The following is a 12192-nucleotide window of genomic DNA, read 5'->3' on the forward strand; positions in this document are numbered from 1 at the left end:
CTTCTACCAGCCTCTATGTCCTCCCTGCCTTTTTTCCACTACAGATCCACTTGTTCGTTTGTTTCTGAAAAGATAATCTTTTAACCCAGAGCTATTTCAGAGCTACAAAGATTCTGGAAAGAAGATGAAGGTTACACAGAGAGAAAACCAGATTCAAAGCACTAGAGAACATAAAATATGAGAAAACCTGCATGGGTTGGTAGTTTTGCTTTGTCGTCATGCTTCTGATTCTCTGTAATACTCTTGGGTTTAGGCAGTTCACATAACACAATGGGGAAAATTACTTGTGGCTTCACCTAGGTCAGTTTTGGTTTTCTACACAAAGGCAAAAATTTTGCCCTTTATAGCACATAGGAGGGAGTTTTCTCACAAGTGGTTCTGAGAACATACAAGACTGATGGAAGCAACACAACCTCTTGTAACACTCACACAGAGTACTACCCCTACCCACTCCAGAAAAATATGCAACAGATTTGAGGTTTATCATAAAATGCTAAAATCTTTGGCTGGAGGTGGAGAAAGTTGCTCTACCATAAACTGCAAAGTATCTATTCTGTCACTTCCTTTAGGGCCACTAATGTAGCATTTTTACAGTGCTAACATTTATTTCAAATAAATTGAAAAACCATTTAAAATAAACTGTGGCACCCACAGACCTGAGTATATAACTCTGCATTCATATGTGCTTGTCCACATCACTCAGCAGAAAGACACAAGAGAGCTTTCCCCTGTCCTCCCACATCCCTTTGGTGTCACACAGCTTTTTTCAACATGGAGGGGAAGTAACATCAACTCTGGTAGTTTTCTTTTTCTGAGACAATGAAGCTGCTGAACAGACAAATCCCCAGGAAACAGCCCCCAGCAAATGCTTTATTATCCTTTAAGACAAAGACAACAAAGAACTGACAACTCTCTATATAATGCAATTATTTTCATCTTTAAATCCATGTTAGAGTATCCTATGCCACGTTTCATCTGGCCCTGAAATTTTCAGGACGTGAGACTGTTCTCTATTATTCTGTGGGGTATGTCCCTCCTACCTTATGTGATCAAATGGCCACTACAATTACAGAGGGAGACAAAACCATCTCAGATTAGAGAGGTCTCCAGAAAACCCTAGAAACTGATCTAACACTTGTTTGAGGACAACTCTTGAAAAGAATATTTGCCATTCTTTCAATATTCTCCACAATGCTGCAAAATAAAAAGGAGTAACTGTATGACTGAAAACTCAAAGAGCAAAGTCAATGTGTAACAAGTGAATTGAAACCTTGGCCTCCTCACAAAAATGCCAAGAAATAATGAGTTTGTGTTTGTTTCTGGAATGCTATCCTCATAATTTTTATATTTGGAGAAAGGATTGTAGAAACAATGTAAAGACTACCTAAGGAACAGAGCAGTTTGCTTCCCACCCCAAATCATTAACGGCACTTCTTTATTCAAACTTGAGATCATAACGCTTAGATCTTTATGTCAAAATGGGATTAGGATTTAACAAATCAAAACCTGCTTCCTAGATCTCAAAATGAACACGGCCATACTATCATTAAGACTAACCTTTAGTCTTAATGATATCTTAATGGATGCAGAATTGAGTGGAGTTATGGCTTCATCCCATTACCCTTTTTTTTGCTGTCAAAATGTAATGATTTGTAGTTTTATGAAATTGCCACTTTTAGAACACCAAACTAATGTACACCCAAGAAATGTAATAGCATCATACCTAACTTAGCAGTAAGTTTTAGTTCTATGATCAATATTTCATAATGATAATAGTACACTACCTTTAGTACAACATCCTTTAAGAACTGAATATTGCCCATTTATAATCTTTAGCCATAAAGACATGCAAAACTTTGCAATATATTCTCTGCAACTGTTGATGATTATAATGATAACGCAGCCTTTTTCCCTACAAGTTTTAAAGGAAGCAAATACCAAAGTTATCTGTGCTTTCTCATTAGAACACTGGACCATAAACATTCAAAATAATTTGCTTCTCACTTGCCAGTGACTTAGAAAGAAATATATATATATATATATATATATGCATACACACACACACACACACACACACATATATATATTGTGGGTGTGTGTGACTGATACATTTATTTTTTTCAGTGCCATTCCCCAGTCTTTAGTCCATCTGTAAAATCCTTAACAGGCTGAAAAACACTGGTTTACATTCCAATCTCAGCTCTTTCTCCTAGGTTTCCATAACTTCAAGTAGGTCAAATTATGCTGATAAATGAGCAATTCAAAATCCTCTCACTTATTACTCAGGCCCCTAATATCTATGTAGAGATTGTTAAAAAATAAATTCCTTTCAGAGTCTTTGTTGAGAACAAAATTAATCAAAGCAATAACTAGATTTTGGCTGAAATTAATGTTCATTTACCTTACTGAAAGCTATGCAAATCTCACAATCTCCTTACCCCTCACCCCTTATTTATAAAACCATTATTCCACGAAACCACAACCTTTTACGAAACTAGCTGTTTCATTCACAAGACAGGAAAAATTTGAGAAAAATAATTTGAACTTTCTTCCTTAAAGTTCCTTCTGTGTAGTCCAAAGAGTTATGCCACAGAACAATGTTTTAAACAGTGACTTTTGTAATTAGTCAGTGAGCTCATGCCCAGCAATACCTGGAAAGAATACAAAAGTCACATTTTGCTTCTCAAGTTCTGGAAAACAATGTACTCTTCTATTTTTCTTCTGTCAGCTGAAGAACATAGTCTCCGTTCTTTTTAATATAGTTACCTGAAACTATTGAATGTGTCTTGACTTTCTGGACATCTCTTCACAAGCCAGTTCATCTTTCTAGGTGGGCTGGAGAATCATGCACAGGAATATCTCATGTAAATTTTTTTTCTATTTAACCAGATAAAATTTTAAAATGTTTTGCAGTAGCCACTTTGAGAATATAATAGCTAACCGCCTTTCATTATATCAAATCTTTACGATCCTCTTCAGTCTTGTAGTTAGAGTTTGCCCACCCTCTTGATCTTTGAACTATCTAAAGTGCTGCCTGGTCTTTTTTTTAATCTTGAACTGTGAGAAATCTGTTATTGCTTCCATCATCTCTGGTTGTTCCATAGTATTTTCAATTTCTGTCAAATTTCAGATGGAAATGTTGTCCACCCTGGATATAAGCCATGTTCTCTGCCTAAAGATATAGATTTCTCCTACCTAGTGTACTGGGACCCTTGCAGAAGATGATGTATTTGGGGAGTTAGTGATCTTGACCAGGCCATGTCTGCTCTGTTGGGCCTTGTACTTGGGGCTTGAGAAGCCTGTATGTTAGCAGTAGCAGCCACTAGATGGGAGCCTGCTGGAGTGCCTTGTACCAGCCTGTGCTGCATGCTGGTGGGTGTTATGACAGAAATAACCTCCCAACCTGTCAGAAGAAGATACATGATTCTGTTTGCTACACAAAATAAAAGCACCGCAGCACAGGAGGGAGATAGCAACCTCTCCACAGATAGGATCTGTGCAACATGCTGTGGGAAAATGCATCTGGCATCCACCCAGTGCTGCACTAAAACAGGGCTCCCAGGAGCTGAAGGAATATAAGATTTACTCACTATCTATTTTCCTCTTTTTACTCTATCTTATTGAAATGGCTATTTTATTAAGCCATTTGTTGTCTGGCCTTCTTATTGAGATCCAGAAAGATCCCTGTTTCTCTAACCTCATCCCCTTCCCTGGTGCAGAACATCTAGCCACTCCAAGAGGCCCAAAACCTTGCTGGAATAAAACACATACTTTACTGAGTACTTTTACCTTCACCCACAAGGTCAGCAAATACTCCTCTAAAAGATCTATTTGTTCGTTGTACTAAGAGAATACTTCATTAATTGACATGACAAATGCTGAGAAATATGGTCTGGGAAAACACACCATTAATCAATAAGCATTGGAATGACTGATACAGGTTGAAAGCTCTGCAGCATCAGTTGGCATTTATCTCATAGTTATGTTATTTGTCATCTGTTGTTATTCAGGCAAGAGTTCTTAGGCAGTATCTGTAACTATATATATAAGTTACTGCCAGTATGTGAGAGGGTCCTGTGTCACATATGGCCCATGAGGTGTCCTAGGGGAAGAGTGGGTGCTCCACAGCATGGAGGGGTTCAAAGTGACACCCTTACGCATTTGTTCACTTTCAGCATATTTTGAAATATTGCAGCTTACTTGTGCCTGGTTAAGTGGATTTATGGATTATATTATCTAGTTTTAACTAAACTAACCCTCACAAAATAGACATGTGGCTTAAAAAGATTCCTGCAAAGAAACACAGACTGAAGATAAGACTGATAATGTGAGCACAAGTGAACACCAGGAAAATGGCAGAGCTGACACTTCTTCTACTCCTAGCACGAACTCTCCATCAGCCACTTTACGAGGTAAAAACAGTGACAATCTTATCAGATCTGACAAGAACTAGACCAAAAATTTTGAAATCATCAAGATTATTTGAAATAAGGATTTTCATCCATGGTCTTAACAAGGAACCTTACCCTAAATGTATCCTGTGCCTTGAGATACTAACTATGATAGTATGAAGCCACCACAATCAGCAAGACATTTAAAAACTAAGCATCCAAAACACAAACATCTGAATTTTTTTCAGTGGTTTAAACTCATGCAATATTCAAACCAGCACTTTACAAGACTCAATGATAACTGTTTAGCAGTAAGAGGTTTCTTACCGAAAAGCGAAAGAAAAAAAGCCACGTAGCACTGGGGAAACGCTTGTTCCTCCTGCCGTGGTAAAAATGGCTGGAGCAATACGTGGAAAACAACATGGAGACAAACTAAAATACCTTCCTTTGTTAGCAAATACGGTTGGAAGATGCATAGGAAACATTGCTGAAGACTTGAAGAAACAAGTATTCAAACAAATTACGTACTGTGGGAGGTTTGCTCTGCAGTTGGATGAAAGTACAGATGCTTCTAACATGTCTCAGCTTATGGTATTTGCTACACTGTTTCAATAATGAAATACAGATAGAACTGGGTTTTTTTATGAGCCACAAAGGAAAGATATACCAGATAATATATATTTTCAGCAGTAAATGAGTTCTTTAACAAACCTCAGTGTTTTATGGAAAACTGTGTAAGTGTAATCACTCATGGAGTGGATGCTTTGACTGGAATAAAAAAAATGGATTCCAGAGTAAGGCTGCAGAGATAGTACCACACATGAAATTCATTCACCACATCACTCGTAGGCAAGCTACTGCAGCAAAGAAGCTGGAGACAGAAGTGGTCTAAGTGCTACAGGATGTCATTGATATGGTTCATTTTTTAAAAACAAGACTTTAAAACAGTAGAATCTTTACAACACTTTGTAATGAGAGGGGGTGGGGAGTGACCATGAAAATCTGTTGTACCACACAGAAGTTTGCTGGTTATCTTGTGGCAAAGTGTTTAAAAGAGCTGTCCAACTTAAGGATGAGTTACATATTTTTCTTTTACAAAAAGACAAGTGTTCCAAATTTGCTGACCTCTTCTGGGATGACAAGTGGCTGTCAGTAGTATGCTACCTAGAAGGTATGTTCAAAAAAACAAACACACTTAATCTGTCCCTTCAAAGTAAAGGTGACATTTCAAGAACAAGTGCAAAAAAGTTTAATGTTCTGTAAATAAATACAACAATTATTTTCAAATATTGTCATCTTTATCTCATCCTTTTTTAATTTCTATTTTTTATGTACATTTTATAATACACACAATATATTAGTACAATAGTACGTGTATATGACATGAATAAATAAATACACATATATAGGCGGTGCAAGCTCAAAAAATTTTTACTGATAAGGATGTGAGATCAAAAAAGTTTGGAGATCACTGCTCTAGTGTAGGTAGGTCAACAGGTAGAGTGGCATATGATCCACAGCATGGTATAGGATGAAGAGTGGTTACTAGAGTAAGGGGAAATGGCATATAAAATGCCAAAAAAGGGAGAACTAGGGAATAGTACCTTGTAGACAGCCTGCAAGAAGTAGTTGATTGAGGTGGTAGAGCAGCTGGCAAAGATTAACCTGTGATAGAGCTGAGGAGCAAGCAGGGTTAAAAGGCAGTGCAGCGTGGCAGAACAGAGGGAGTAGCCTATGGTATGTGCTTGGAATCAGACATTCATACATCAGCTGTGAAATGCAGCTAAAGCTGTGCTGCTTGTGATGAGATGCTGCTGAAGTGCATTTCTATGAATGTTCTTTGCTTATGTGACATGATGGCTTTATCTCTGCATATAAACATTGCAGCTGCTGAAGGGGAAATAAAAAGAAGCTTCTTTTTCAAGTTTGAATCATATTTTTAAAGTGTACCATTGCCTCTTTGGTAGGTCCTTAGGAGAGAGCTGAGGAATGATGACAGACCTTAAAATACTTCCTTGTAAACTGCAGAATTTCATCATTAAATCTATCAATCAAAGTTTCACTCATCATCCATCCTATGCTTGTAGTAATACTTATTACCAGAGATGGGAAACTACCACATTCCTGCCTTACAGCTAATCCTTGTTGTTAAGAACCACAACAGCTATTTACACACAACTGATCCTCTTACCACAGTAAATGTACCCTTATTCACCTTGCCCTAAATGGCCTTCATCTTATTTGACTAAAAGAAATCAAGGACTGAGTATCCTAAAAGAACAGAAGGTAGTAGAATTAAGGACTGTTTGTAAGAATGATTTTCACAAGTTTTATCTGAATGCACCATCTATATAGAGAGGATGGGTGGGTTATTTTGTCTTCCCCTTTTGAATATTCTTTGGATACCCTTGGTTAGACACCAATCTCAGTTACACCAGAGCAAATTCTGAATGCAGTGCATGCTTTGTACGGCAGGAGGTATGAAGCAAGATCCAAAGCTGGCGATATGTTTTTAAGCTAAGCTTTTCTATGTGGCAAAAAGATTATTAAACCCCAAACTACACAACATGAAATAGGAATACAGAAAATTCAGAGGAAGTGCTTGGAAGCTACCATAGTATTAGATTCTGTTTGAGGTTGCTAAGAGCAACAAAGAGAAAGTGTAAGAACTATTGTATTCATGGCAATGTAAATTGAAAATAGTAGCCAAATACAGTAATTGAATGGATGAAGCAGCAAGGCACTTATTTCTTTACTGCCTTCTTTCACCAGCTACCTCCTTGTGTAATCCTTTTCAGCTGACTGGGATAGCAGCTTTCCCTTTGGCGGTGTCATTACATGGCATGAAAATCTTGATGGAAATAGTCTTCCTTGATTAGTGCTGTCATGACAGCCTGCTCCCTTCTGGCTTGTTCCAATCACTGCTGTAACACTGACCACCACCAAAATACGGGCAAAAATCCATAGCTTGGCACAGGTAAAACTGCTTTCATCTCCACTTAATTGTTTCCACTGGGAGGTGTTACTAGTTCATCTTTGTCTGGCTTTGACCCTGCTCCTCAGTTTTACGGTAACACAGTCATGGCTATCTGGGACCTACTGGCTTGTCACTTTGCACATTGGCTATTTAGACCTTCTGGGTCAAAACATGAGTAAACTTCAGACTTGCCTCTCCCTTCCCATTGGAGCTAAAAGATCACTCCCATCAGCAGCGAAGGGCCTGTGACTCACTGAAGTAAGTACCATCATTCCTGTCAGGAGTGGTAGCACCTCTGAGAACGTATCATGCCCTTCACTATCTTCTAGGTCTTTTAGAGACATAGTACTAAGCCAGTCCTGTGACATGCCTCTAGTTTGTTTCTTGTTACTTCTCAAAGCATTGTTTGATTAACAGCTGTACAGGTTCTAGAGACAGAAAGGACTCATGTAGTTACACATCGTCTAGTTCTCTCCCTTTTACAAGTGCCCCCCTTTGGTATTGTTTGGTATTGAGTATTCAAACATCAAAACAACACTGGCTTGCTCAAAACTCTATTCCACCTTTTAATGAATCCAACAACCAGAGGAGAGGACATTCCCTTCTGAAATGAAAATGAAACCACGATACCGTGCTTGTGCCCTTGATCTATTCCTCATGGTTAAATCTACTTCATCTACTCCAAGCAATTTTTCTTGAGTATTTGCATTCTTCAGAAAAGTCGATTGCAAATTAACAGTTAACATTTACAGGTTGCTAGTAGACAGAGCTTTCTGGAGGATGACATACTTGCTCTTGGAACAGGAAACAACACATCTCAAATACCATGGTGGCGTAGTTGTAAGAAAATCCAAAATTAGGTAGGTATCAGACTGGCATGAGATTGACAAGCAACTACTGAACACATGGTTATCTCGCCACTGTACTCCCTTAACTTTTTCCTTACATATACCTTTGTGAACACCACAAGAGCTTATCAGTTGAATTATGTAAATTCTTTTCTTGTAAACACCTAATAGCTATTTGAAGTGACTCTAATAGTTAAATTTCCCTGTTCAGTATTCAGCACATTAAAATTTCTGTTTTACGATTTGTTCATTAATGACACTATAATAATTCAGCACCTCATCAGCTGCTCTAAACAAACATATTTTTTAACTAAAAAATAAATAATTCATAAATATTTATAATTAATAGAGAGCAGAAAGATCGATTGTTTTGTATGCTGTATGAAAAGGACATTCCATTAAGGCATCAACGGTGCTGTTGGCTGGAATATTAAAGAAGAGAGAAGACCTGTGTATTGGTGGAAATGTAATGCCTTCAGTCCAGTCTCTTCTTGTATCAGATTCTGCCTTGGTATTTTACGTTATTTATACCGATTCAAACCTATGTTTCTACTAGATCTTCCCTACTTACATTTCAACCTGACCTCAGTCTGACCTTCTAGCGAGCTTGTACACAATGTTTAGCCTTCTTGCAGATCTCCAGGCAAAAGGTTTCTGGACTGTCTATTCAAATGTTAATATGTCTGAAATGGAGCTCCCCAATTTACCTCCCCAAATTTTTCACTATCACTAAAGACTTCTTCCTACATCCTTTCCTATGACTTATAGGATTGAAACAATCAGAAGGAAGTGCTCCTTCTACTCTCTCTGGCTATGCTTAAGTTGGGCTGCTTCTTTCTCTATACCTCCTTTGGAAAACGCCCCCCGCTTCCCTTTGGATTACTGTTAAAATTGCCTTTCCTTCTCAGTTAATACACTCCCTTCCTCTCCAGCTTTTCTGATAGTTTTCTACCTTTTTTTTTTTTTTTCCTTTTCCAGAGCCATACAAAATGCTTTTCCCAAGACTAGCTTTGTGGGCCCTATCCTAACCCTATTGTGTCATGAAGTTCCTCTGCCAAGTTCTCCTTTCTTTCTGAAAAGCCAAACAACCCAACCCATACCCCTGCAAGTGTTTCACCTCTAGGGTTCCTCAGCTTGTCCCATTTATTCTCATACCTGACACGACTACTGCTCTATTCCGTTCCTCCACTTTCAATGCCACTTTCCACTGTTTTATAATGTTTTTCTCTGACATATAACTTTGTCTTCTCCGACATCCCAAAAAAACAAAGAAAACAGCTATTCACTACTGGCAGGAGTCCTGCTAGTAGAAACAGGTCATAAGCTGATTACTGGACCTGCTTAACCTTCATAAGTCTCTCATCCACTATGACAATAAACTCTATTAAATTCTGAATGTACAGAATACTGTATAAGATGTTAGCAAAAAGCCAAGATTCTTCTGCCACGGGAGTCCAATTTTACCATCATGCTCCAAAAAGGAAACTATTTGGCTAAAGTTTTCTACTTCATGATCCAGTACCTAAACACTCTTAGCATGTGCAGCATTGTAGCTCTTTTCACTCCTCAAACTCTCAGATTATTACATGCTACAGATACAAGAGTCCATCACTGAAATGCAGGCATCTCATGGGTAATACATGACAGTTTTTCAATAGACTGCAACACAACATGCAGTAATTCAGTGCAGGAAGTGAAGAAAATTCCTTTAACTGAATTCAGAGAGATGATGATATTACTTCCAGGCATAGATGTACTGGGATACCAAAAGTAATATCCTTTTATCTTGACAATCAAGTTTGGATGACAACATGTGGGTAAGTAGGTCAGCCAACGCAGCAGTACAATGCCTGTAGCCTACATTTCGTTTTCCTTACACCTACTTCCCTTTCCACCTTCTGTCCTCTCTGCTGCTAATATGGGGAAAAGAAAAAAAAAAAAAAAAAAAAAAGATTTCTTGATGCAATTCTGAAAGACTTAAGTAATTAAACTTCAGCAAAATAGAGTAATATTTTCCCAATTATCTTTGTCATCAAGGAAACTTCAGAAGAAAACACAAAAGCTAAGATATGCCTCCAATGCATCCACAATCATCTGCCATCAGTCACTGCCATGGATTTTCTTCTGTCCTGGATTCTTCTGACTGATTGCACCAGACTTAACCTATTAAATATTTAATTGCTATCTTTCTTGGCTTCTGTACATCTGTAACTCACCTTGAAGCTGCTTAGTTTTGTATCATGGTAAGATTAAGTCCCTATGACTGTTCATTTTCTCATCTGTCACTTTCCAAAATGATGTGGTCTAAAAGTTTTTGGTTTTTTTTTAAAAGGAAGGCCCAGGGGCTCCATTTGCACCTCCTATTTTTTGCTTAAAAGAACACAGGATGATGGCTGCCCTATTCCTAGTAGCTGACATCAGCACAAATAAAAAAAATTGTACACTTTGTTACAATTAAAAAAGAGTAGAAAAGGATAAACTCATGCAACAGTCCACATCCTCTGCTAACAGCACAGGATGTTTAGATAGTACGCTATTGCAAGGCCTGTAAGAGCAGAGCAAAAGAGCAACAATATCACAGTCTCTTAAGATGTGTCCCTAAGAATCAGAAATTAAAAGATGCCAGCAATTGCTAGACGAAAGAAAACCACAAATAGTCACATAATAACTGCATGGTTGACAGTCTCTTCAAAGTACGTTGATCAGCATCTGTTCAGGTCCCAGCACTGAATTATCCAGATCATGAAGATACTACCAGCTGTGATCACCAGTACAGTTCTGAGAACAAGTCTCAGAGACATTAAACCTGCTTCTTAATCTCTTGAGGTGTAACATCACCCACCTAGGGGATGAAGGTGGTGGATGTAGTTTTTCTGGATTTTAGTAAGGCTTTTGATGCTATCCCTCACAGCATCCTTCTGGACAAGTTGTCCAACTGTGGGATGAGCGGGTTCACAGGGAGCTAGGTAAAGAAAAGGCTGAATGGCAGGGCTCAAAGGGTTGTGGTGAATGGGGCTACATCTGGCTGGTGACCAGTCACCAGCGGTGTTCCTCAGGGTTCAATTCTAGGGCTAGTTCTGTTCAATGTACTTATCAATGATGTGGATGCAGGAGTTGAATGCACCAGTAGCAAGTTTGCTGACAGTACCAAACTGGGAGGTGCTGTTGACTCTCTTGAGAGATGAGAGGCCTTGCAGAGGGATCTAGATAGATTGAAGCATTGGGCTATGATTAATGGGATGAAATTTAACAAGTCCAGATGCCAGATCCTACACCTAGGATGGAGTAATGCTGGGCACAAATATAAACTGGGAGAGGAGCGGCTGGAGATCAGCCCTGCGGAAAGGGATCTGGGGGTGCTGGTCGACAGCAGGCTCAGTATAAGTCCGCAGTGTGGCCTTTGCACCCCAAGAGGGCAAACCGCGTTCTGGGGTGCACCAAACCCAGTATAACCAGCCGGTCAAAAGAGGTGATTATCTGGCTGTATACAGTGTTGGTGCAGCCGCACCTTGAGTACTGTGTGCAGTTCTGGGCCCCACAGTTTGAGAACGATGTGAAGGTCCTTGAGTGTGTCCAGAGGAGAGCAACAAAGCTGGTGAAAGGGCTGGAAGGCAGGTCCTATGGGGAGTGGCTAAGGACTTTGGGGTTGTCCAGTTTGGAGAAAAGTAGGCTGAGAGGCGACCTCGTTGCTCTCTACAGCTTCCTGAGGAGGGGAAGTGGAGAGGGAGGTGCCGATCTCTTCTCCCTGGGATCCAGTGATAGGACATGTGGGAATGGTTCAAAGCTGCACCAGGGGAGGTTCAGACTCGACATTAGGAAGCGTTTCTTTATAGAGGGAGTGGTCAAACGCTGGAACAGGCTTCCTAGAGAGGTGGTTGGCAGGCCTCATGCCTGTCAGCGTTTAAGAGGCGTTCGGACAATGCCCTTAATAACATGCTTTAACTTTTGGACAGCCCTGACGTGGTCAGGCAGTTGG

The 12192-nt window shown here is 39.3% G+C and overlaps 1 protein-coding gene across 48 annotated transcripts in view; it reads right to left on the reverse strand.

Moving 5' to 3' along the window:
* Window positions 1–12192, reverse strand: part of NRXN3 (neurexin 3) — a 1038943-nt gene that overhangs the window by 174526 nt on the left and 852225 nt on the right. The gene's annotated exons all lie outside the window — the stretch shown is intronic.

Source organism: Aquila chrysaetos, chromosome 2 (assembly GCF_900496995.4).
Source record: "Aquila chrysaetos chrysaetos chromosome 2, bAquChr1.4, whole genome shotgun sequence".
NCBI lineage: Eukaryota > Metazoa > Chordata > Aves > Accipitriformes > Accipitridae > Aquila > Aquila chrysaetos.